The 25,521-nt window shown below is 44.2% G+C and overlaps 1 long non-coding RNA gene across 1 annotated transcript in view; it reads left to right on the top strand.

Moving 5' to 3' along the window:
- LOC123602024 overlaps nt 1-17,958 on the top strand; it is a 152,340-nt gene extending 134,382 nt beyond the window's left edge. The window contains exon 4 of the long non-coding RNA XR_006714315.1: nt 17,638-17,958. This is a non-coding gene — a long non-coding RNA (uncharacterized LOC123602024). The remainder of the gene's footprint in view (nt 1-17,637) is intronic.
- The last annotated feature ends 7,563 nt before the right edge of the window (nt 17,959-25,521 follow it).

The raw sequence follows: 25,521 nt of genomic DNA, 5'->3' as shown, positions 1-25,521 counted from the left end.
CCTGAATAGCCAAAGAGGCTATTTGCTTTTTGAAAAAAAAGTATGACAATTCCAGACTTCTACTTATATTACCAATCTGTGGTAATCAAAACAATATGGTACTGGCACAAAAATAGACCCATAGATCAATGGAACAGAATAGAAAACCCTGAAATAAATCCACACTTATATGGTCAATCAACCTTTGGCAACAGAGGAAAGAATATACAATGGGAAAAAGACAATGTCTTCAACAAATGGTGTTGGGAAAACTGAACAGTACATTCAGAAGAGTGAAAGTGGACCACTTTCTTACACCATATACAAAAATTAATTCAAAATGGATGAAAGACCTAAATGTGAGACCTGAAACCATAAAAATCCCAGAAGAGAGCACAGGCAGCTATTTCTCTGACATTCGCCATAGCAACATTTTTTCTAGATATGTCTCCTGAGGCAAGGGAAATAAAAATGAAAATAAACTATTGGGACTACATCAAAATAAAAAGCTCTGCACAATAAAGGAAATAATCTACAAAACTAACAGGCAGTGTACTGAAAGGGAGAAGATATTTGAAAATGACATATATGATAAAGGGTTAGTATCCTAAATATATAAAGAACTGATAACAACGCAGCACCCCAAAAACAAATAATCTGGTTAAGAAATGGGCAGAAGACATGAATAGACATTTTTCCAAAGAAGACATCCAGATGTCTAACAGGCACATGAAAAGATGCTCAACATCACTCATCATCAAGAAAATACAAATCAAACCACATTGAGACACCACCTCACACCTGTCAGAATGACTAAAATTAACAACACAGGAAACAGGTGTTGGTGAGGATGTGGAGGAAGGGCAACCCTCTTGCACTGCTGGTGGGGATGCAAACTGGTGCAGCCACTGTGGAAAACAGTATGGAGGTTCCTCAAAAAGTTAAAAATAGAACTACCGTAAGATCCAGTAATCGCACTACTAGGTATTTATCCAAAGGATACAAAAATGCTGATTCAAAGGGGCACGTGCACCCCAATGTGTATAGCAGCATTATTTACAATAGCTAAATTATGGAAGCAGCCCAAATATCCATAAATTGGTGAATGGATAGAGAATAAGTGACCATATATATTATAGATAGATAGATATGTATAATATAGATATAGATATGTATAATATTATACATATTATAATATAGATATATACATATACACATATGTATAATATATCTAATATAATAATAGAATATTTAGCCATAAAATGAATGAAATCTTGTTATTGAAACAACACAGATGAAGCTAGAGAGTATAATGCTAAGTGAAATGAGGCAGTTAGAGAAAGACAAATATCATATGATTTCACTCATATGTGGCATTTAAGAAACAAAACGAGCAAAGGAAAAAAAGGAGAGAGAGGCAAACCAAGAAACAGACTCTTAACCATAGAGAACAAACTGATGGTTACCAGAGAGGAAAGGGTTGGGGGGCAGGGGTGGGGGAAATAGGGGATGAGAATTAAAGGGCACACTTACCATGATGAGCACTGAGTCATATATAGAAACATTGAATCGCTATTTTGTACGCCTGAAACTAATATAACACTGTAGATGAACTATACTGGAATTTAAATAAAATAAATAAAATAAAATGTTAAATGGAAGCCGGTTTTCTAGTTAAATGACAAGGCAGGGTATAAGGAACGCTGATCTGAAAACCCAGCAGTACAAGCTTCAAATCTCAGCTTAACACTTACATCTGTTTGAATTAGGTGCGACCTGTTATTCTGTGAGCCTCCGTTTCCTCATTTATGAAACGAGAGTAACACCTAGCCTGGAAAGGTTGTCTGAACTGATACACACATGCGCACACCATTCTGTTTTGCTGCAGTCATGATTTGTAAACATGACTTAGCTCCTCCTGTGTGATTGCTACGTCGTGGAGTAATGGCAGTATAACATGAAGGTTCTCACCTTCTCCAGCCTGCTAATGTTTCCCACATGAGTAGCGGCAGCTTAGCCCAGGGTATGTCTGCACAGCTGAATATGGCAAGTGTGAGGAACACAGGACTGTCATGACTAGTTGCCTATTACTTTTTCGGCTCGGTTCAATCCATTGCTCTCAGCAAGCATTCACTGCGTGGTTTTCCCCAATCTTTGGGCATGTTGCCATTGGCACCAGAACTCAGTAGCCCCCCATTCCTGTTGCACCCCTCCTGTCAAGATGCATTCACTTCCTCAGGCACCTGGGTGGCTCAGTTGGTTGAGGTTCTGACTCTCGATTTTGGCTCAGGTCATGATCTGACGGTTGGTGAGTTCGAGCCCTGTATCAGGCTCTCTGCTGTCAGCGCAAAGCCCGCTTGGGATCCTCTGTCTCCCTCTCTGTCCATCCCCTGCTTGCTTTCTCTCTCTCTCTCTCTCTCTGTCAAAAATAAATAAACATTAAAACAAAGATGAATTCACTTCCTAATTTTTTTAAGTAAAAACTTTAGTATCTCTCTGTTAGGAATTTAATATTTTTGCTGAACTAACATCTTTATGAAAATTATCATTTTGGGGGGTGCCTGAGTGGTTCAGTCAGTTAAGCATCTCTCTCTTTATTTTGGCTTGGGTCATGATCTCACAGTCTTGTGGATTCAAGCCCCACATGGGGCTCTGTGCTGACAGCACAGAGCTGGCTTGGAATTCTCCTCCTCTCTTTGCCTCTCCCCTGCTCATGCTCTCTCTCTCTCTCTCTCTCTCTCAAAATAAATAAAGAAACTTAAAAAAAAGATTATGATTTTTGTTGATGCTCTGGTTACCAATTTTTATAGATTTTAAGAGATATGCTCCTAATATTATTTTCCCATAGCCCTGCTGGTTTAAGGGTGAATGCTAATTTTAGTGTTAATTTCATAGAATGCTGGGTTTATCAGGAAGACAAATATCGTGGTACAGCAAAACCTGCATAACACAAAAATATATATATGTATACACACATAATGTGCGGACACATATACACACACATACATATGCATAGGTATACACATGCATATAGACACGGATACACATATACACACATACATACGTACGTATATATACCCCCCACACATGATTTGTTTCCTGGTAGCAGAGGTAGACTCTTGTCATTCATTTAGATCACCCAACCTCTAAACTTCTGTCCTTGGAGGAGTCATCCTCACTCTCTGACTTTGATGGGGACAGAGGTTACCTTCTCTATAGAGAGTCTGAAAATGCTGGATACTGATCTGCTCACTCCCCTTGCAGCAAGGGGAGTGCCTCAGCTGCGACCCCCCCACCCCCACCCACGGCCACCCATGCCAAGACTCCCTTATGGGAGCTAGCGACACTACACCTGAGGGGCCAGGAACTCTGTCATTTCTGTGGCAGTGGTGTCAGTGCCTGCCTCCGCAGCGTGGTTTTGGGCCATAGCTTTGTTTTTCTTATTTCCTGCTTTGCCTGGATCTAGTGTCTCTAGGCCTTCCTCTGACTCACGAGTTACCCACTTTCTTTTCAAAAAACTTGCTGCTTAACTCAGTCAGCATTAGCTTCTGTTGCTTGAACGTGTAGTCCTTATGATAAATTCATTATTTTTTTTAAACATCTACCTCATCCACTACACTTTAAGGGATACCCAGATTGACAAATTACCTATGTGTTCCAGATATCTAATGCTGCATCTAACAAACCACCCCCAAATTGTAGTAGTTTAAAACAGCAGTTTATCATTATTCTGGTTCCGGGGGTTGAGCTCTCTTATGCAGCTGCCGCGGGATAGTGGCTAGCTGGAATGATCTGGAGGCTGGACTATGCTGGTCACCCAGGATGGTTCCTTCCCTTACACATCTGACTCCTTGTTTTTTCTGTCTTTCTACGTGCTGTCTCAACCTCCAGGGCCTCTCCATGTGGCTTGGGACTTTTCACAACGTGCTGGGCTCAGAGTAGTCACACATGGCAGCTGGATCCCAAGAGGCAGGAAATTAACACTCAAAGGCTACAGCTGGAATCCACACAGTGTAACTCCCAGGTTCCATTGGTCAAAGTGGTCAAAGGGCCTGTCCAGGTGCAAGGACAGAGTCTTCTCATGGGAGAGACTCCCTCACCCCCTTGACCCAGAGTCCTTGTCTCTACTTCATGGCAAATAACGCAGTGTGATTTGGGAATTCTCTGTGAGTTTTAGAATCCAAGGGAAAAGTTCTCTCCCAGTTGGTGGCTTTTTTTTTTTTTTTTTTTTTTTTTTTTTTTTTTTAATGTTTGGGAAGATCTACCAAGTCAAGAAAATGATAAACAGCTTCCTGGCTAGCAAAGCTTTGGATTCGAGTGTTTTAAAAAATAATAACTAAATAAAAAAGATAGTAAATGTGCTGCAGAGCTGCCTTTCCCTGAGTTGCATAATATGTGAGTGTGCCATAAAGGATGTAGGACAGAATTTCCAAATTTGATTTTGGTGGTTAAAACTAAGGATGTCTGAACACAACTTGATTTAACATAGTGGCTGCCCAAATAATAGTCTGTTTACCTTCCCACTCAGCAATCCTTTCTTGTGGCTATACTTCAGGGAGGCAGAAAAGTATACTTTGTCTCTGATCCCCAAGACCCCTGACTCTGAAAGACCGTTTTTCTTATTTATCATTTTGACATTATTGCTTTTAGGGCGGCATGCATCTGGATTGCAAATACTTCTATTGCTTTCACAAAGCTTCTGGATGTAGCTTTAAGAAAAAACAAAACGATTCTTCCTGGAGCTTTTCCATACTTGCCCAGAAAAGTGTCTTGCTGTTCTGGAGCTGAACGGGTTGAATGCCTTGTGTATTGTTTGTGTTTCATGTACCCCACTGAGGTCAAGGTTAACTCCATTTGGCTACAAGAGTGATCGAAAAGTTCTAAATGATGGTTTTTGGATGTTAGTTCATTTGTTTCTGCTTTGCCTCTATTAGGCAAGGTTCCTGTAAAATCTATAGATTCTTAATATCTAATCTCATTTCCCCCTTATATCCAGTTTCCAACGGCTTTTCCCCACTGGCTTTGCATTATCATTACTAATCAGCATTCTCTGTATAACTTAGTTCTTCCTTAGAGTCAAGGGACGTAGAACCAAACTCAAATTGGCTTCAGACAAAATGTGCATTTACTGGCTCAGAAGGCTGGAAGTTCCAGGAGCTGGGCTGGCTTCAGACACGGGTGGATTTAATGCTTAAACCATGTCATTAGGACCCAATTTCTCTGTGTCCCTTTCCTTTGCTTCCTGGTGCTTTGACTTCATCCTCAGTCTCCATTTAGCGCCAGGTTCCAGGTGGCCCCTTCCTGGTAACAAGATCGCTGGGGCAGCTGTAGCCTTGCACATTCTCAGGTTCATAGTCCAGCTCAAAAGCAAGGAGGGTCTTTTCCATTAGCTTCTGAACAAGTCCCAAGATTTAATCTGACTGGACCAATTTGGGTCATGTGCCCATCTCTGAGCCAATTATTGTAGACAAAGGAATATACAGTACATTCAACGACTTTTGCTTGAGTCACATGTCCTGTCCATGGATGCATGGAAAGGACCGGCACAGGGCTAGGGGTGAGTCTGCTCTGAAAAAAGTCAGGAGCTGTTGTTGGGAAGGAGAAAACACATTACAAACAACAACTATTAGTGCTATTGTTACCATCGTTATTATTTTGAGGCTACCATTATGTTTGTGATTCCATTTAATCTGTAGTGCCCAGCACTATAGTAGCTGCATAAGACATGTTGAAGGAATGAGCTTTTCACTTATGATAAACATTAGTTCAGTACCTCTCAACTGTCAGATAGGACTGCCAAGAATCAGGTGCACAAAACGAAGAAAACGTTACTCCTGTGAAGCATTAATAATACATCAGAGTTTAAGGCAGTTCTTCAGATCTTTATTATTAGATTGTTGTGATTGCCTGGGCTGCATTTGCTCCTGTTACGAAGTGAAGGGCGTTTTATATTGCTGTATTAATGGATGGTTTTAAGTCTCTCCCTAGGCGAGCGGATCTGACACACTTTACTCCTAGCCGGATTGGAATACTTCCAAAATGCACTTTCAGATGTTAACAGATGCACCTCCGTCCTGGTGCCTCATTGTCTGAACAGAAAGTCTTCCCTCCCACCCCGCCTGGGGGGAGAGGGGAAGAAACTGCCAAGACAGCTTCAGCAGTGCAGTGGGGATGGTGGGGATGTAGTCTTTTGCCTCTTTCCCAACCTAATGTCTATTTCTTCTACCCTCTGAGCAGGAAAAAGCAGCTCATCACTCTCCAGGGCCAAGACTTTGGGGAGAGGACAGGACACAGGGGGGTTGTAAGACTGACACGTGGCTAGTACCATTCTGGATGCGTAGAGACCAGATTATCCGTACCTGGCCCTGTATATGCACAGAGCAGAGTTCATGCATTCCATATAATGCACGTCTTAGGGTCGTAGGGAATAATTCTGTCAACAGAATTCCAATCGAGAAAGGATGAGCTGGATCTTGATGTGCCATCATCTTGTTTGGTTTGAGCACCCCTTGTTGTCTGTTGAAGAAAAGAAGGTTAACTACTGGTCTGACCTTGGACAGGAACGCACAATACATATTGTGTTTAACATATGTAACATATATGTTCACTGTCCAATTTCAATATACACGTGTGTATGTATGTGTGGTGTGTACACACATACATTTTTTTTTTACTTTGGGAAGGAAGAAGTATAGAAGGAAGTACAGCCTCCTGAGTGTAAAGGAGAGAAAAGCCTTCCTCAGTCCTCTTGGCTCCCCATTGGAAATGGCAGACATTACTGCTGGGAAACATCCCAGCCCAGCATGAGCAGAAAATGGTGTTACAGTCAGCTTCACCCTTGGACCCTGACCCCATTGGGCTCTTTAGGCTTGCACACTGAGAGGGGTAGGTATTTTCCCCACTGACAGCATCTTGTGGGTGCCATGTGCCTTGGTGGCTGTAGTGGGTTCTCCATACCTCAGGGAGAAGAGTCAGGTGAATCTCATGGAGAAGCACCTCCCACCTTCTTCCTGCCCAGGATGGCAGCCCTTTGAGCTGAGTAGAGGCCCTCTGCATTCTGCACAAGGTTAAATCTGAGTAATGGCTTTGACATTGCTGCCATATTGCCCTTTGGCCATAGAGTAACTGAAAGACTCCTTTTATGTATTGATCTTCAGTGCCGGGAATAAGAGCTCTGGAGAAGCATATAGACCCAGGAGTCTTCTGACAAAGTTACAGGAGGTGTCAGAGCTACTGGGCAGAGACAGATGGCATCTCCTGTGTGCTTGACCACAGCCACAGGCAGCAGAGAGCCCAGAGACTATGTCAAGGGCAGCCATTACCCCACAGTCAGATACACAGGTGGGATGCGTAGGGTTAGAAGACTCCTCTTCTCCCTTTTGTGAAGCCCACAGAATAACACTCCCTCTCCCCCAGGCACAGACCAGAGATGAGTTGGACACCTTGACTTTACATCATGCTTTTCATAATGGACACCTCAAAACACTTCCTTGGAGAGAATTTCTGAAAAGAACTTTCTGAAAAGAAATGGGAGGAAAATGAAAGCTTCATTGTTACAGCCTCACTCTGATTTTAGAACACACTGAAAAGAAAGGGTCTGTCAGGTCAGTGCATTTCTTCCCTCTTCTCCCCACTGACTGCTTCCCAGAGGTAAGTTAGCAAATATCCAGTGTTCAAAGGACTTCATCAATCAAGGCTACATTAGGAAAGTTTGACACGCTGAAGGCAGTTTGGTGAGCACTGTTTCAGACTTGATTTTTCATTAGAAAGAAGCTGGGAAGCTGGGAATTAAGTAGAAACAAAACAAACTGGCAGGGATGTGTATTCCAACTGCTAAATCAAACAAACAGTGAATCATTTGGCTTCACCAAGCCCTTCTCTGTGAAAGCTTCCCGCAGACTTTGCTGCCTGCTTGTATTTGTCAACTGCAAATAGGTTGAAAAACATTATTCTGATAAAGAGTGGATTGACTTTATTCTTGTCCCCCTAAAGGACTGATCTAAGAGGTGAACTTGGGGGTGATTTTGTTTTTAATTTTATTTGACAGGGAGAGAGAGCGCACGTGTACGAGTGGGAGATGAGTTAGGGAGGGGGGAGAGAGAGAGAGAGAGAGAGAGAGAGAGAGAGAGAGAATCTTAAGTGGGCTCCATGTTCAGTGTGGAGCCTGATGCAGGGCTTGATCCCACGACCCTGGGATCGAAATCAAGAGTCGGACACTTGTAATTAGGGATTCATATGGTTATGGCAAGCAAGAGAGCTAAGATGGGTACTATAATGAATATAGATATGGAGGATGTGAGGGGTTGGAGGGGTTCTTTGGTGAAGAGTTTTATGGTGTCTGCAGTGGCCTGAAGCGGCCATATGGTCCTACGATGTTTGGTCCTTTGAGAAGTTGTATGTAGCCTAGTACTTTGCGTTTGATGAATGTTAAGAAAGCTATAGCAAGAAGGATTGGGACAATGAGAGAGTATGAATTACGAACATATTGTTAGGGAGAGAGGTTGAACCTCTGGTTATAAAGGTTAAATTTTATGCAGTTACCGGGCTCTGCCACCCTAATGAACCCGTACTCTCCAGCAATGTAGGTTAGTAAACTGTTTAAGATTATATCATCTATTGGGTTGAAGGCACTTTAGTGAAGTGGGCCTTATTTCTCTTGACCTTTCATACTGGGAGAATTCTTCTCTTTTTAAATTTCTTTTTAATCTTTACTTATTTTTGAGAGAGAGACAGCATGTGAGCAGGGGAGGGACAGAGAGAGAGAGGGAGATACAGAATCCAAAGCAGGCTCCAGCCTCTGAGCCATCAGCACAGAGCCTGACGCAGGGCTTGAACTCACAAACCATAAGATCATGACCTGAGCCGAAGTGGGATGCCCAACAGACCGAGCCACCTAGGCGCCCTGGGAGCAGACTTTATTAATCAAAACTGTTCAAAGTATTTCATGAGGAGAATATTTATTTAATTCTCTTCATTTCTAATGAAAAACAAACTGACCTATTTCACATAGTCCCAGCCTGGTTAAAGATAAAGTTTACTTTCTATTCTCAGTGGTATGAATAGGAAATATTTGCTTCATCACAAAATAAACTCAGCAGGTTGAAATCAGGTCAGATAAAATCAGCAGTCAGGTTGGGTAACAGTCTTTCCTCTACCTTTGCCTCCTTTCCCACTAACCTTAAATTTCCCATAAGGGAAAAAAATGTAACAGAGAATAGGAACAAAAGAGGAAAATAATAAGAAAAACAGAATGCTATGAAAATATGTAAAACTTGCCATGACAGAATTGCTGTTGGTGGCAAATATGTCTGTATGGAAAATGTAGCATTTTGACCTTCCATTAAGTTGTTAAATATTTATAAAGTACCCAGTGTATACTTCCTATACAAGAAACACAGGTACAATGATTTGAGGAACATATTAGTCATAAACTCAGATGGGCTACAGGACCAACCAAAGTAGGTAACACAAATGTGGGATTGTGAGGAAGGCAAGAGGGGTGAGCAGGCAAACAGGAGAATGCTTGCTCTGTCTAGAACATTCACGTTTGGGTCACCTGGGTGGCTCAGTCGGTTAAGCGTCCCACTTTGGCTCAGGTCATGATCTCACGGTTGTGAGTTTGAGCCCCACATTGGGCTCTTTGCTGATGGCTCAGAGCCTGGAGCCTGCTTCGGATTCTGTGTCTCCCTCTCTCTCTACCCCTCTCCCACTTGCACGCTCTCTCTCTCAAAAATAAACATTAAAAACTTAAAAAAATCATTCATGTTTAACGTTTATTTATTTTTGGGACAGAGAGAGACAGAGCATGAATGGGGGAGGGGCAGAGAGAGAGAGGGAGACACAGAATCGGAAACAGGCTCCAGGCTCTGAGCCATCAGCCCAGAGCCCGACGCGGGGCTCAAACTCACGGACCGCGAGATCGTGACCTGGCTGAAGTCGGACGCTTAACCGACTGCGTCACCCAGGCGCCCCAAAAATCATTCATGTTTAATTGAAAAAAATCACCCATGGCCTTTTATGGGCTTCTAGTTTTCTATCCCTGGAACATGAGGAAGAAGTCAACACTTAGGTAAAAGCTTTTATTGGAAGTAAACCTTGAAGAATGGGTAAGACATCCAAAACATAAAAATAAAAGACTAAGAGCAGGAAAAGACATTGTAGCCTGAAAATTTTCACCAACAGAAGCCCAGCTTGCAATGAGAAAGGAGCCTGTGTGAGTAGGATAGGGTCTTAAATACCAATGGAAGGAGTTTAAACTTTACTGAGTATGGCCAGAATAGAATTCTAGATCCCCTCCAAACTGTTCTTTTCCCAGGGTGCCGTGGCTCACAAATGGCACTATCATCCCTCCTGTCATGCTGGCCCAAACCTAGGAACCAGCATTTTTCATTTTCTTTTTCTTTCAGACCCCAGGGACAGAATGAAGTTTTATGGAAATGAATCTCACACATTGGTGAAGAGGGAAGGTTCTATTTAAGAGAAAGACTATAAGACCAAGTGTATAGGGGTAGCTGGGTGGCTCTGTCAGTTGAATGTCCCACTTTGGCTCAAGTCATGATCTCATGGTTTCTGGGTTTGAGCCCTGCATTAGGCAGCGTGGAGCCTGCTTGGGATTCTCTGTCTCCCTCTATCTCTGCCTTTCCCCCACTTGTGCTCTCTCTGTCTCTCTTAAAAATAAATAAACATTGAACAAAATTTAAAAAAATTAAACTAGGTGCACAAAGAATATTTATTTTGTATGGGCTGGTTCAAGTGGCAGGGAGCCCACCTCCGCAGATCCTCCACCAAAGCCATCATTGGAATCCACTTGTCTATCTTCAAAAATGTGTTCCAAGTTCAACTGTCCCTCCTGACATCCACCACTTCCTCTCCGGACCAAGCCACCATCAGCAATGGTGAAGATGCCTACACTTCCGGCCCCTAACTCTCCCTCTCCTGACACCCTTGCTCTGTGGCTCTCTGTTCCAAACACCTCAGGCACAATGATCCTTTTAAATCAAAATCAGATCACACCATCCCTTTCCCCCAAGCCCTTGGGGGGCTATCCATCTCACACAGAATAAAATCCAAAGTCCTTCCAAAGGCTCTGGGTTCCTTGTAAACAGCCCCTCAGCCCCTATGCACCTCTGCCATTGTCCCTACTGATCACTCTGTTGTTGCCAATCCTTTAACAAGTCAAGCACTCCCCTCCCTTAGAGTTTTATGTTTGTTTTTCCCTCTGCCTAAAGCATCTTTTCCCTAACTATTTTCATGTCCCTCCACCTTACTTTATTCAGCCTTGGGTCAAATGTTGCCTCTGATGCTCTGTCTAAATGCACCACCCTTTCATCTCTATCCCCTTACTTGATTTACTTGATATCCTTTATCATTCCTTGCTTTCTTATTATTTATTCATTTGTTGTCATATAATGCCCCCACTGGATGTAAATTCCATGAAGGCAGGGATTTTCTCTGCTTTATTCACTTGTTTTCCCCAAGCCTAACATTGTACCTGCCATAGAGAAAACTGTAAACCTTTCTCTGGAGGAATACAGTATCTTCCAAAGCCTCCATGATTTTTTTTTTTTAATTTTTTTTTTCCAACGTTTATTTATTTTTGGGACAGAGAGAGACAGAGCATGAACGGGGGAGGGGCAGAGAGAGAGGGAGACACAGAATCGGAAACAGGCTCCAGGCCCTGAGCCATCAGCCCAGAGCCCGACACGGGGCTTGAACTCACGGACCGCGAGATCGTGACCTGGCTGAAGTCGGACGCTTAACCGACTGCGCCACCCAGGCGCCCCTCCTCCATGATTTTTTATGCCCAATGCCCAGCATTGAATTTTTTTGAGTTCCAAGCATATCAAGAAACAAGACCAAAAGGAGAAAAAAACAGACAATAGGAAGAAACCCACAGATGAGCCAGTTATTGAAATTGTGAGGCACAAACACTGTGTTAAGTGTAATTAATATGTTAAAAAAATAGATTGAATGTATGGAATATGATGAAGGTACAGACGCAGTATGGTGAATAGGCCTAACACAAGTGCAATTGGATTCCTACAATGAATGCAAGGCAGGAAGAGAAGGTACAGGAGCAGAAACAGTGTTTGAAGAGATAATGGCCAAGAATTTTCCAAAAGTGATAAAATACATTCAGCCACAAATTCAGAAAGCTCTCTGGGGTGCCTGGGTGGCTCAGTCTGTTAAACGTCTGACTTTGGCTCAGGTCACAATTTCATGGTTTGTGAGTTTGAGTCCCGCATTGGACTCTCTGTGGTCAGCACAGAGCCCACTTCTGGTCCTCTCTCCCTCTCTCTCTGCGCCTCCCCTGCTCATGCTCTCTCTCTCAAAAATATGTAAACATTAAAAAAAAATTTTTTTTTAAGCTGAAAGGCCAGTTTTAATAAGCTCTCTAAGCTCCAGAGTGGATACATACAAAGAAAACCACAATTAGGCACATCATAGTGATGCTGCTAAAAATGGCAAAGCCGAAATCTTTGAAAGCAGAGGGAGGAGGAAGAAAGAGGGAAGAGGGGAGAAAAGGAAGCTAGAAAACTAGGCACTACCTTCAGAGGAGCGAGAACGGCAAATTGGTTCCCAAGAGATACACCAGAAGTCAGAAGACAACATGATGGCATCTTTAAAGTACGACAACAAAACAGTCGCCAACCTAGAAATCTATACAAGCAAAGATATTCTCCACAGATGAAGACAAAATAGCAAATTCCAGGTAAACGAAGTCTGAGAAAATCTGTCCCCAACAGACATGAACTAAGAATTACTAAGTGAAGTTTTTCAGGCAAAGAGAACATTATTTCAGATGGACACACAGAAGTGTAGGTCATCACCCTCCTGCCTCTCAACATGGAAACCCACACCCTCTGGGCCTCCTGCCCACACTTGCACCCTTATCCCCTCTGCAGACCCCCAAAACCCAGGTCACCTGAGGCCTGGAGGGCTCCCATAAAGGCCCCACTCCCTCTGCACACCCACACCAATGGATGCTGGTCCCCTGCAGTCACCTGCTTCCACCTACCTAGTGACTGCAGACCAACTCTAGTTGGCACAAACCAGTGAACTTCTCTACTATCCAGTGGGCAGAACTACACCTTCTCCAGTGAGGTCTGAACTCCTTTCATATTTGTCTTTTCCCCTGTGAGAACTCTCTCAGCTGTAGAATACCATATAGAGCTTCCTTACACTTTATAGTCACTCTGAAGTTGAGGCCCAGAAACTTCCACATAGACTGCATTTATCATGCCAACAGCCATCCTGTGTTGTTCCCCAATGTGTGTTAAGCACCATCTCACTGGTTCCAACACAGCTCAGACTTTGGAAATCTGTTCTTTTTTTTTTTTTTAATTTATTTTAATGTTTATTTTTGAGGGAAAGAGAGACAGAGACAGAGCATGAGCAGAGGAGCAAAGCAAGACAGAGACAGAAATTGAAGCAGTATCCAAGCTCTGAGCTGTCAGCACAGAAGCTGCTGTGGGGCTCAAACTCATGAGCAGTGAGATCGTGACCTGAGCTGAAGTTGGTGCTTAACCACCTGAGCCACCCAGGTGCTCCTGGAAATCTATTCTTGTGTCTAAGGGTGTCTAATGAGTCCCAAAGGGAAACCAACTCCTGTATGTAGTGAGTGGAACATTCTTAAAGTTGGTCGGAATATTTATAAAGGGTGTTCTCTCCCACAAATGAGAGCAGGGTAGACCTTGATGCGGGCACAAAGGCTAGGAAGCTAGACATATCTGCTGAGGGTTTAACTTTTTTGCCTTAGATTCCAGAAAGAGTTATATTCCAAGTACAGGTTGAAGGTAGTGGTGGACATTGTTGTATTTGAATTCTCTCCTGAAGTGTGGAGACTATCAGTAAACTCGGATATATAGCTTTATGTTAGTGGTGCCTTGGAGGGTATGTTAATGGCCAGCATGAGGCAGTGTTACCTGGGAAGGGTCTCTATGAGTCACAGATGGGAGACTGAAACAGAAATTAAGAATACAGCAGAAGGGAACGATTGAACCAAAGACGGCTGGAGACGTGTAAGCTTTTAAGAACCTTGGAAATATCTAGGGAAACCCAGGATGGTCATTCAAACATTCTATTTGAGGGGTGCCTGGGTGGCTCTGTTGGTTGACTGTCTGACTTTGGTTCAGGTCGTGATCTCACAGCTCGTGAGTTCAAACCCCTCATCAGGCTCACTCCTGTAAGCATCGAACCCGCTTCAGATCCTCTGTCCCCCTTTGTGTGCCTCCCCCATTCATGCTCCTCTCTCAAAAATAAATAAAACGTTTTTTTTTAAAAAAGGCACTCTAGGGGCGCCTGGGTGGCGCAGTCGGTTAAGCGTCCGACTTCAGCCAGGTCATGATCTCGCGGTCCGTGAGTTCGAGCCCCGCGTCGGGCTCTGGGCTGATGGCTCAGAGCCTGGAGCCTGTTTCCGATTCTGTGTCTCCCTCTCTCTCTGCCCCTCCCCCGTTCATGCTCTGTCTCTCTCTGTCCCAAAAATAAATAAACGTTGAAAAAAAAAAATTAAAAAAAAAAAAAAAAAAGGCACTCTAGGGGTGCCTGGGTGGCTCAGTCGGTTAAGCGTCCGACTTCAGCTTGGGTCATGATCTCACAGTTTGTGAGTTCGAGTCCCATGTCAGGCTCTGTGCTGACAGCTCAGGGCCTGGAGCCTGCTTCAGATTCTGTGTTTCCCTGTCTCTCTGTTCCTCCCCTGCTCACACTCTGTCTCTGTCTCTCTCTCAAAAATAAATAAACATAAAATTTTTTTAAAGCATTCTATTTGAAAATTAAATGAGGGGCGCCTGGGTGGCTCAGTCGGTTAAGCGTCCGACTTCGGCTCAGGTCACGATCTCACGGTTCGTGAGTTCGAGCCCCGTGTCGGGCTCTGGGCTGATGGCTCAGAGCCTGGAGCCTGTTTCCGATTCTGTGTCTCCCTCTCTCTCTGCCCCTCCCCCGTTCATGCTCTGTCTCTCCCTGTCTCAAAAATAAATAAAAACGTTAAAAAAAAAAATTAAAAAAAAAAAGAAAATTAAATGAGATGTAACTACAAAAATTCAAAAATTTAGGAATACCCAAGAGATATGTGGGTATCACCTGCATTTATGAACTGCCTTTATTCTCCTAGTGGTAAAATGGGTCAGGAAAAATATAACTTACCCATCACTTCATTTTCCAAAGTTGTATTTCTAATTACACCACAGGCAGATTTTCAGTAATTTTTATTTTCCTATAACATATGTAAAAACAAATCTAAATTGGTAAACATCGATAGCTGAGGTGTTCATCATTTTGAAAGAAAAATTTTACTTGACATCACCTCCAGAAAATTAACAGTTGAATTATTTTTAAAAAGCATGTAGATTAGATTATTGGAAAACATTCAAAGACCATTAATTAAACTAGATGCAGGGGCGCCTGGGTAGCTTAGTTGGTTAAGTGTCTGACTTCAGCTCAGGTCGTGATCTCACAGTTCATGGGTTCAAGCCCCGCGTTAGCTCTGTGCTGACAGCTCAGAGCCTGGAGCCTGTTTCAGATTCTGTGTCTCCCTCTCTCTGTCCCTCTTCCACTCATGCTCTCTATCTCCATTAAATAAACATTAAAAAAATTTTTTTTAAAAACTAGATGCAAATGTATTGTCTTCGTTTACATGGATTCTTGATCGAGCAAAGAAATATGCAAAGTTCTAGTATTTTCTTTTTCTAAATCACTTGTTAATTTTTGTCCTCTGGGGTGACTGTGAGATGAAAAGGAAGCCAATTCTCCCTGTGCAGGCATCTAGGAGGTGTTATGACAACATGGACACGTTGATGACAGTGTTCAAAATATTCCTGGGATGAATCCAGATCTTGCTCCTGTGTGCTCTCAAGATGGTGATAATGTGAGAGGCCTTTCCTGGAACAGGTTTCTGGTCATCCGGTTTGACTTCCACTGTCAGATGTACCAACAGTGTTCCCAGAAAATAATTTGAACAGCAGATATAATTTCTTATATTTTCCTTTCTCTGATAGTATTCTTATCATGAAGCTAGATGTTTCCAGTTGGGGTGGGAAAAACTCTCAGTGATAATCAGGAAGAAAACATTGGCCTCTTTGTATTTTTCTGGGAGTTCTTAGTCTCAGAAGCTAAAATTTGAATATGGCCTTTACAGTTTGCAAATAACTTTTGCATATTCATCTGATACTTGGGAAGAGTGTGGTGCATCAGAAAAAGCAGGGACATTTAAGCCAGAGAGACTTGATTTTCAGTTCTAATGTGGCTATTTACTTGCTCTGAGGTCCTGGACTAGTTACCTCATGTTTCAGTGAATGCTTTTTTTTTTTTTTTAATGTTTTATTTTATATTTGAGAGAGAGAGAGACAGAGCATGAGCAGGGGAGGAACAGAGAGATGGAGACAGAATCCAAAGTAGGCTCCAGGCTCTAAGCTGCCAGCAGAGAGTCTGACGTGGGGCTCAAACCCACGAGCAGTGAGATCATGACCTGAGCCCAAGTCGGACACTCAACCGACTAAGCCACCCAGGCACTCCTTGTGGATGCTTTTGACTACAGGTTGCTGAAATCCAAATGCAAGCTAGCTTACATGAAATGAAAAGGGAGTCTGTAGTCTATTCATTGAAAAAGTCTAGAGGAGGGAGGGCAACTGTCAGGGTCAGCTTGGTCCGGTGGCTCTCTTGCCGTCTCCCTGGGATGGTGTTGGCTGCACCCTCCTGTGTGAGCTTCTTTCTCTGATGGGTAGTCAGAAGGATGGTCAGTTCCAGGCTTCACACCTGCACAGCTGAGGATAGCCGTATCAGTTATTAGCATATTAAGATACTTTGGTACCAGTTGCTAGGTAGACATTGCTTTGAACCCGCTAAGTGCCTTGAGCATCAGCTGCTTTAGCACCTCGCCCCAGGACTTCGCCCCAGGTCCAGCACTAACAGAGTGATATTTGGCACAATAGGGAACTCCAGACCCTGTTGGGTTGTATCCAGCATCCATTGTGATAAATGCGTATCAATTAAATGCTGACACATGTCAACATTTGAAGGAGTAGAGCCGGTCTTTCCCTTTGGCTTTATGTCCGAGCAAGGAAACTTCTTTCCCAGAGGTCCCTGGTTCAGTGTCCCCCAGCTCCTTTTGCCCCATCTGGATAAATGTGTTCATTTCCTGACCAGTTTCTATGACCAGGGGAGTGTCATGGCCTAGTTTAGAATAAAATTTAGAATAAAGTTCAAAAACTGGTCATCTGCAAAGGGAATAGACTCCCCGCTAAGGTTAGAGGGAGGGAGGACTTCCTTGCTGGATAAGAGAGGGGTGGATATTAGAACAAAAGTCAGAATACGCTCAGAGTCAATGCTATCTCCTAAACAACAGTCCAGTGAGGATCAGATGAAATCATATAGCCCACTACTTAGAATAGAGTTTGGTTCACTGATTCACACTAGGTGCTCAACAAACGGTGCTTACCAACCTTAGAAACAATAATAATGGCATTGCTGTCCTCAAGAACTGTGAAGGGTCTGAGATTTCACACCCCTTGCAAGCTTTACATAGCCTTCCATAGCTTAACGGATCTTGGCAAAAGACACGACAAAAATGGATCTCTTGGCAAAAATGGATCTCTGTCAGAGATACAGAACCTTATTACTCATAGCATTAGCAGTAGCCAGAGGATCAGCATTTTCTTGTTTCAGGTTCTTGAGGTCCACAGGATGATTCCGAGAAGACCCAGTGACATGTCCATGTGCCGTGAGTTGCGTTATAAGAGAGGAACCCTGAGCTTAAGAAGGCCCAGTATTTTATGCAGCATGGTAAACACGCCTGCCCTTTGCTCCGGAAGGAGACATGATCTCCGTTTTCCAAGGCTGTTCTGTGTACAAACAAATATCAGAACAGAACAAATATCCTTGAAAAGATATTTTGGAACAAAGACAGCCAGTGCCACCGTTCACAACAAGTGCAGAATTTTGAGAGACCCCATGGAGAATTATCTCCCAACAGTTGTTGTTTGGTGGTAAATGAGTAAAAGAGGTAAGTTTAGTTTTTCTTACTTGGAGCATTTGACTAGTCCTATGTTAGAGTAAGATTTGCACTATGTATGATAGGTTAGTGGGGGACCAAATGTTCTTGGGCTCATATATCGGAAGTGCTGGGGCACGTGGGTAGTTCAGTTGGTTAGGTGTCCAACACTTGATTTCAGCTCACATCATGATCTCACGGTTTGTAGGTTTGAGCCCTGCATCGGGCTCTGAACTACCAGTGTGGAGCCTGCTTGGGATTCTTTCTCTCTCTGTCTCTTTCTCTGCTCTTCCCTCCCTCCCTCTCTCTCTCTCTCAGAAATAAATGAACATTAAAAAGAAAAAAAGAGTTGCACTGTGTATGATAGGTTGGTAGGAGACCAAATGTTTCTGGGCTATATACCAGGAGTCTTAATAAATGAGGTAAACTTTTTTTTTTGATGAGGTAAACTTATTATATATAATCACTATTCATGTGGACAATTGACAGTGAAGTATTCACCAATACCTGAGGCAGCTCTAACTATCTTACAAATGACACCCGTTGGTATAAACTCTATCAGGTCCATGGAAAACAAAACACAACACTCATTGACAACAAGATAATGTCTCCTCACCTGAAATTAAATGGACATTTAAGAGTGTGGAGAAAGGGGGATTGGCTTGTTGGGGAAAAGAGGAAGACTGAAAATATTCAACAGAAGAGATCCATAGCTACTCAAACCCATTATTTAACGTTAAACCAAGAGATGGATGGTTTTCTCTAAACGTACAGCAACACCTCTGCTCAAGTATCATGGCAGAAGCGGAGCTTGGCTGCATCAAGTCCAGTGTGTGGGACTCCAGTGGACTTCGGAGCCCAACAGCCTTCCCAGCCTCTGCTGCTTGCTAGCTGTGTGAGCGTGCACACGATTCACACTAAGCAACGTTTCTGTTCCTTAACAAAAAAGTAGAGACAATAGCACCTGCCTCATAGGCCATTATGAAGAGTAAATTCTTTTTTTTTTTTTAAGTTTATTTATTTTGAGAGAGACAGAGTGAGATGGAGTGAGCGGGGGAGGGGCAGAGAGAGGGAGAGAATCTCAATCAAGTTCTGTGATGTTAGTGCACAGCCCAACACGGGGCTTGATCCCAAGAACCGTGAGATCATGACCTGAGCCAAAATCAAGAGTCGGACAACTTAACTGATTGTGCCACCCAGGCACCCCATGAGGTAGTAAATTCTGAACACTGCTTAGCGTGGCGACCAGTGCATATTGTCAGTAAACGATGAGTGATATGCTTGTTTGAAAAAGTTTACTGATGACAGTATGTCCTGTCCTCCATCCGTGTTTCTCACCAAGCACATGTGGAACCAAAAGGCCATTTCATAAAGTGCCTGTGCATGGCGAGCTTAGACTGGTCATCAAAATGATGAGGCATCCCAGAGACTTAGTACCACCATAAGTTCTCTCCAACAAATACATCTACCCATTCCCTGGACTCCGTGCAGCCATAGGTTCAGCTCCCAGCTCTGGGAGGTGGGTGTCAGGCATGGTGATCAAATTCTAGAATGTTGGGTATGCCTCCTGGCTCCACTTGTTTTTGACTGTAAACTGATCACCTCAACAAAGAGTTGTAATGTTTGAATCAAACGTGTGTTTGTTTGTTTTTAATTTTAGAGAGCATGCGTGTGTGCATGAGTGGGGGAGGGACAGAGGGAGAGAGAAAGAGAGAATCTCAAGCATGCTCGATGCTCAGCATGGAGCCCCACTCGAGGCTCAATCTCACAGCCCTGGGATCAAGACTTGAGCCAAAATCAAGAGACAGACGCTCAACTGACTGAGCCCCCCAGGAGCCACTAACGTGTCTATTTTTAACTAGCACAGTTTCTGACACATTTTACACACTCAATAATTACTTATTCCTTTCTTCCCATCCCTATTAAAATGGAATCGATGTTTTTCTCCAGGAGCTTGTCAAGCTGTCCCTTTGGGTGTCTAGAAAGGAGCAACGATTTCAGCCAATCTTAAACTCCTTCAACGTTACCATCAGAACCACTCAGGAAGCTTGTTAAAAATACATATTCCTGGGGCACCTGGGTGTCTCATTCAGTTAAGCGTCTGACTTTGGCTCAGGTCATGATCTCATGGTTCGTGCATTCGATCCCCGTGTCAGGCTTTGTGCTGACAACTCAGAGCCTGAGCCTCCTTCAGATTCTGTGTCTCCCTGTCTCTGCTCCTGCCCCGCTTATACTCTGTCTCTCTCTCTCTCTCTCTCAAAAATAAATAAACATTAAAAAAATTTTTTTAATTCTCTCTCCTTTGCTCTCCGCCCCTCCCTCACTCACACTCTTTCTCTCTTAAAGAATTAAAATAATAATAATAATAATAATAATAAAAACATAATCCACTAATGTGATCAGTGAGTATTCCAGTTATTATACAGATGAATTCAGAAGCAGTGTTTCTATGTTTTCAGGAATGAACACAGACCCTCAGGTTCTTACTATGTTCATCTGCAACATTGGTATCTCCTGTACTTGGGAAGAGAAAAATCATAGGCAGATAAGATTGGCAGTAAACACCCCACCCTCTTTCAAGGTATAGTATTGTGTATGGAGGTACCTGATGGGCAATGGCTGTCCGTTCTTCCCTACAACACAACAAGCCTTGGGGGAAAAGGTGTATTGTGGCCAATTCCCAGCTGCCTATTTCTTTTCATTAAAAAATTTTTTTTGAATGTTTATTCATTTTTGAGAGAGACAGACAGAGCATGAGCAGGGGAGGGGCAAAGAGAGAGGGGGAGACACAGAGTCCAAAGCAGGCTCCAGGCTCCGAGCTGTCAGCCCAGAGCCGGACGTGGGGCTCAAACCCACCACCTGTGAGATCATGACCAGAGCCGAAGTCGGACGTTTAACTGACTGAGCCACCCAGGTGCCCCCAGCTTCCTATTTCTAAGAAATGAAGTAGTTCTCTGACAGAGACTCTGTGCTCCTCAGGACATCCCATATTCATTATTCAAATCCATACACATCCCTGGAACAGGTTCAGCGACAGAAGTTCCTTGGATTTAGGATGGTAAGGTATAAATAGTTCTGTAGGACTGAATGCCAGCATTTATCTCATAATATTGAGAGCCGTGGAATGTAGCTGTGAATCAGGTTTCAAGCTGTTGTACCATTTCTTGGGGGAAAAAAATGATTTGAGCTAATTCATCCCTCAAAGGTCTAATGAATTTCATTGCTCCTATTTGGAGCCTGGCTTCACACAGTACGTGCAGTTAACCTGGCTGTTTTTAAAGGAGGGGAGGGAATCGTCAGGTCAAATAAGAAGGCAACACTCAGAACCACAAAACTGAAAACAATGCTACTCTTTATTAAGTCAGCTTTTTTTTTTTTAAAGTTTTTTATTTACTTTTTTTGAGAGAGAGAGGTAGAGCATGAGCAGGGGAGGGGCAGAGAGAGAGGAAGAGAGAGAGAATCCCAAGCAGGCTCCACGCTGTCAGCGCAGAGCCCAGTGTGGGGCTTGATCTCACAAACTGTGAGATTGTGACCTGAGCCAGAAACAAGAGTAAGACGCTTAACCGACTGAGCCACCCGGGCACCGATATTAAGTCAGCGTTGAGAGGAGTGGTTGACCTGGAGGACAGTGTGATGTCTCCAGGCCATCCTAAATTTGGGGGTGAATGTGGACACAGTGATACGGAGTGAAGAGCACAGAGAGGACAGAAGCACCTTCCTATCCAGTCTCTAAAGTAGACAATATCACACCCCAGTGCCGTGGGGGGAGAGAACGCCTTCCTCCACCACCTTCCCAGAGGACAGTTTGTGGGGGTTGCTGGGAAGGGAACATTGTTGGGCAGTCATTTTCCATCTATAAAACAGCTGTGACTTTCAGTACATACCTCTTCTCCCTGGTCCTTGCTTAGATACTGCTGTGTGTCTGTCGGTCCATCTCCTCTCTCCCGCTTAGCCTCGTTATCCACAGATCACACTCCTGGCCCCTTCCCTATGGTTGCTTACATGCCTAGCTTCCTATTCCGTCTGTCCACAACTTATCACAGGAGAGTCATGAAGCCCAGAAAGCTTGTGGGTACCTGCATCTCCAAGAGGCACTACATTTTCTGTGTGTGTGTGTGTGTGTGTGTGTGTGTGAAAAGCAGGGGTGCTAGGAAATCAGGCAGTAATTCCCAGCTGACAATTTAGGAATGCTTGCCCTGTGCATAGCCTTGTTCTAACTTATTTAGTATCCACATCAGGCCTATGTTTCTTTCTTTTTTTTATGTTCTTTTCTTAATGTTTATTCTTGAGAGAGAGAGAGACAGACAGAGTGCGAACAGGGGAGGAGCAGACAGAGAGGGAGACAGAATCTGAATGAGGCTCCAGGCTCTCAGCTGTCAGCACAGAGCCCGAGGCGGGGCTTGAACTCACAAACTGCAAGATCATGACCTGAGCCGAAGCCGGATGCTTAACTGACTGAGCCACCCAGGAGCCCCTAGGTCTATGTTTCTTATATCCACTTTCCAGGGAAGTAAAGCAATGAGGAGAAGAGGGGGAGTCTCTTGCCTATGGTCACAGTTTGCAAGGCTCCGAGTCAGGACTGGATTCTATGCAGTGTGGTGACAGTGTCTATGCCTTTAACCACTATCTAAATAACATTAACCAACAACGTTGGGGGCTTCTGGCCAGCTCAGTCAGTTAAGAGTCTGATTCTTGGTTTCAGCTCAGGTTATGATCTCATGGTTTGTGAGTTCGAGCCCCAAGTCGGGCTCCATGATTCCCTCTTTCTCCCTCTCTATCTCTGCCCCTCCCCCCCCAAAATAAATACATAAACTTGTTTTTTAATATTTATATTTGAGAGAGAGACAGTTTGAGCAGGGGAGGGGTAGAGAGAGACCAAGATAGAATCCGAAGCAGGCTCCTGGCTGTCAACACAGAGCCCAATGCGGAGCTTGAACCCATGAGTCATGAGATCATGACCTGAGCCAAAGACAGACACTTAACTAACTGAGCCACCCAGGTGCCCCTAAATAAATAAACTGTAAAAAAAAAAAAAAAAAAAAAAAAAAAAAGATTAACCATACTTTTCATACTGGAAAATAGACGTCATTCTTTCCAGAAAACAGTCCGATTTCCCCTTTAGGGGCTAAGACCCCCGTCACGTGTTGCTGAGGAGGAAAGTCACCGTCTTCTGTCCTGCTCTGTGGTCTTGAGCCTGTTCGGCTTCATTCCCCAAAGGAGAGCAGCTAGAACTCCACCTCCAGCACCCATCTGGGGGGACAGTGGTCCTGAGCAGGAACAGCTGAGGATTTCCCTCTCCCGAGCACATGGGCCCCCCAGCCCGGTGTGGCAGTGGGGGGTACTCACCATGGGGAAGGAAGGCCCCACGTCTGTGCGCACCTGCTCCAGCATGGCTCATGGACACTCACACGACACTCATAGCATCTTTACTGGAGGCCGATCACTGGGCACCTCCTGGCCCCCAGTTTCCCCTTCATTAAGATATATCCTTGGGCCCCGGGCGCCTGGGTGACTCACTTGGTTAAGCATCCAACTCTTGGTTTCAGCTCAGGTCATGATCTCATGGTTCATCAGTTTGAGCCCCGAGTCAGGCTCCGCACTGACAGCACGGAGCCTAGGGCCTGCTTCCGATTCTGCATCTCCCTCTTTCTCTGCCCCTGCCCTCCTCACACTTTGTCTCTCTCTCTCTCTCTCAAAATACATAAAACATTTTTTAAAATGTCTTTCATTTAACGGCAGCTCTTGTTTTCTAGCACTACTGTATTATTTTTTTTAAGCTATATGCTGTTAATTGAAAGGATTTGGAGAGGTGGGCATATGTGCTCAGTCTGACACCTTGTTCTAATCTGTCAGCTCTACAGAACGGAAGATGACTGGTTCAGAATAGTCAAAAGAGAAAGACTTGCTCAGGATCTTTACATAGAAACTCTCTAGGAAATTTTCCTCTTTTGGAAACGTCTGACCCTGAAATCTGCCAGCGGGCTCTGTGAAGCATCATCTCATCTGCAATGTTAGTTTTTCTGTTGAATGCCTCTCGCTGTGGGTCAGGGAGGAGAGGACATAGAGCATAGATTTTTATATCACCCTAATGGATTAATGGCTCGAAATCAAATCCTGGCCGAGTGTCAAAGCCTCACAGCAGAAACGCAAGGGGAGAAGTTCTGTCTCTTGAAAATGTGTAACTTTGAGCTTTTTTTTTTTCAAACATTGACTGTATTTATCATATTCTTTTAATCCAAGAAACCAAAAGAAAACTGCAGGGTGCCAAAGAAAGCAAGCCTCCAAAGAATAAGGAATAATTTTGGAAGCAATAAGATCTACTTTAAAACATTTGCTTGTTTTAAGGAGCAGCTAAATGACCCCATGTTCCATACAAAATTCTCAAATCTGGACACAGGCCTTCTGTTTTCTGTTTAAAGGCCTGTGCGATAGTCCAAGCAAATGCTTTGTCCAGCTGGCATTATGCTTTGAGCTGACTCTGCTCTGACAGGATTTCACCTTCTCAATTCTGCAGGAAGGTTTCTGGCCACATACCCCACCCTCAAGGCTGGATCTCTGCAATGCTTTGAAGCAGTGAGATTTTTTTTTTTTTTTTTTTTTTGCCCCCTGGTTTCCCAATTTGGGCAGCCTTTTTTTCCCTCTATCTCTGCGTTTTCTTCTGTCTCCCAGTCCTGAAACACCTGCAGATTCTTTATTAGTGCGAATGACTGACGGTTGCTTAAACTTTTTCTTACAGTTTATTTATTTTGAGAGAGAGAAATCAGCTGTGAGTGCAGGGGAGGGGCAGAGAGAGAGAGAGAGAGGGAGAGAGAGAATCCCAAGCAGGCTCCATGCTGTCAGGGCCGAGCGCGACCTGAAGCGTAATCACAAGACTGTGAGATCATGACCTGAGCTGAAATCAAGAGTCAGAGGGGAAGATGGTGGCATAGGAGGATGCTGGGCTCACCACGCGTCCTGCTGATCACTTAGATTCCACCTACGCCTGCCTAAATAACCCAGAAAACCGCCAGAAGACTAGCAGAACGGAGTCTCCAGAGCCAAGCGCAGACAAGAGGCCCATGGAAGGGGGTAGGAAGGGCGGAGAGATGGTGTGCGCTCCACGGACTGGCGGGAGGGAGCCGGCGCGGAGGGGCGGGCCACCGGCCAAGCAGAGCCCCCGAGTCTGGCTTGCAAAAGCCGAGGGGCCAGACGGAGTGTGTTCCAACAGCAAGCGGGACTTGACATCTGGAAGGCTATAAGCTAACAGCTCTGCTCGGAGAACGGGAGGGCTGGAGGACAATGGGAGGGAGAGTTGTTGAGCCCCGGATGACAGAACACAGCTTGGTGGGGAACAAAGGTGCTCACCAGCGCCATTTCCCTCGCCCATCCCCCAGCCAAAATCCCAAAGGGAACCGGTTCCAGCCGGGGAATTTGCTTGCACCCCACAAACACCCAACGCTATGCTTCTGCGGATCTATCCCTCCGGCGGGTCTGACTCCCTCCTGGTGCCACAGGGCCCCTCCCGAAGCAGATCTCCGAAGGAAAAGCAGGCTGAGCCTGCCCCTTCCACCCCTGGGCAC

The sequence above is a fragment of the Leopardus geoffroyi genome, chromosome A1, assembly GCF_018350155.1.
Source record: "Leopardus geoffroyi isolate Oge1 chromosome A1, O.geoffroyi_Oge1_pat1.0, whole genome shotgun sequence".
NCBI lineage: Eukaryota > Metazoa > Chordata > Mammalia > Carnivora > Felidae > Leopardus > Leopardus geoffroyi.
This window is presented reverse-complemented; position numbering and strand designations above follow the sequence as displayed.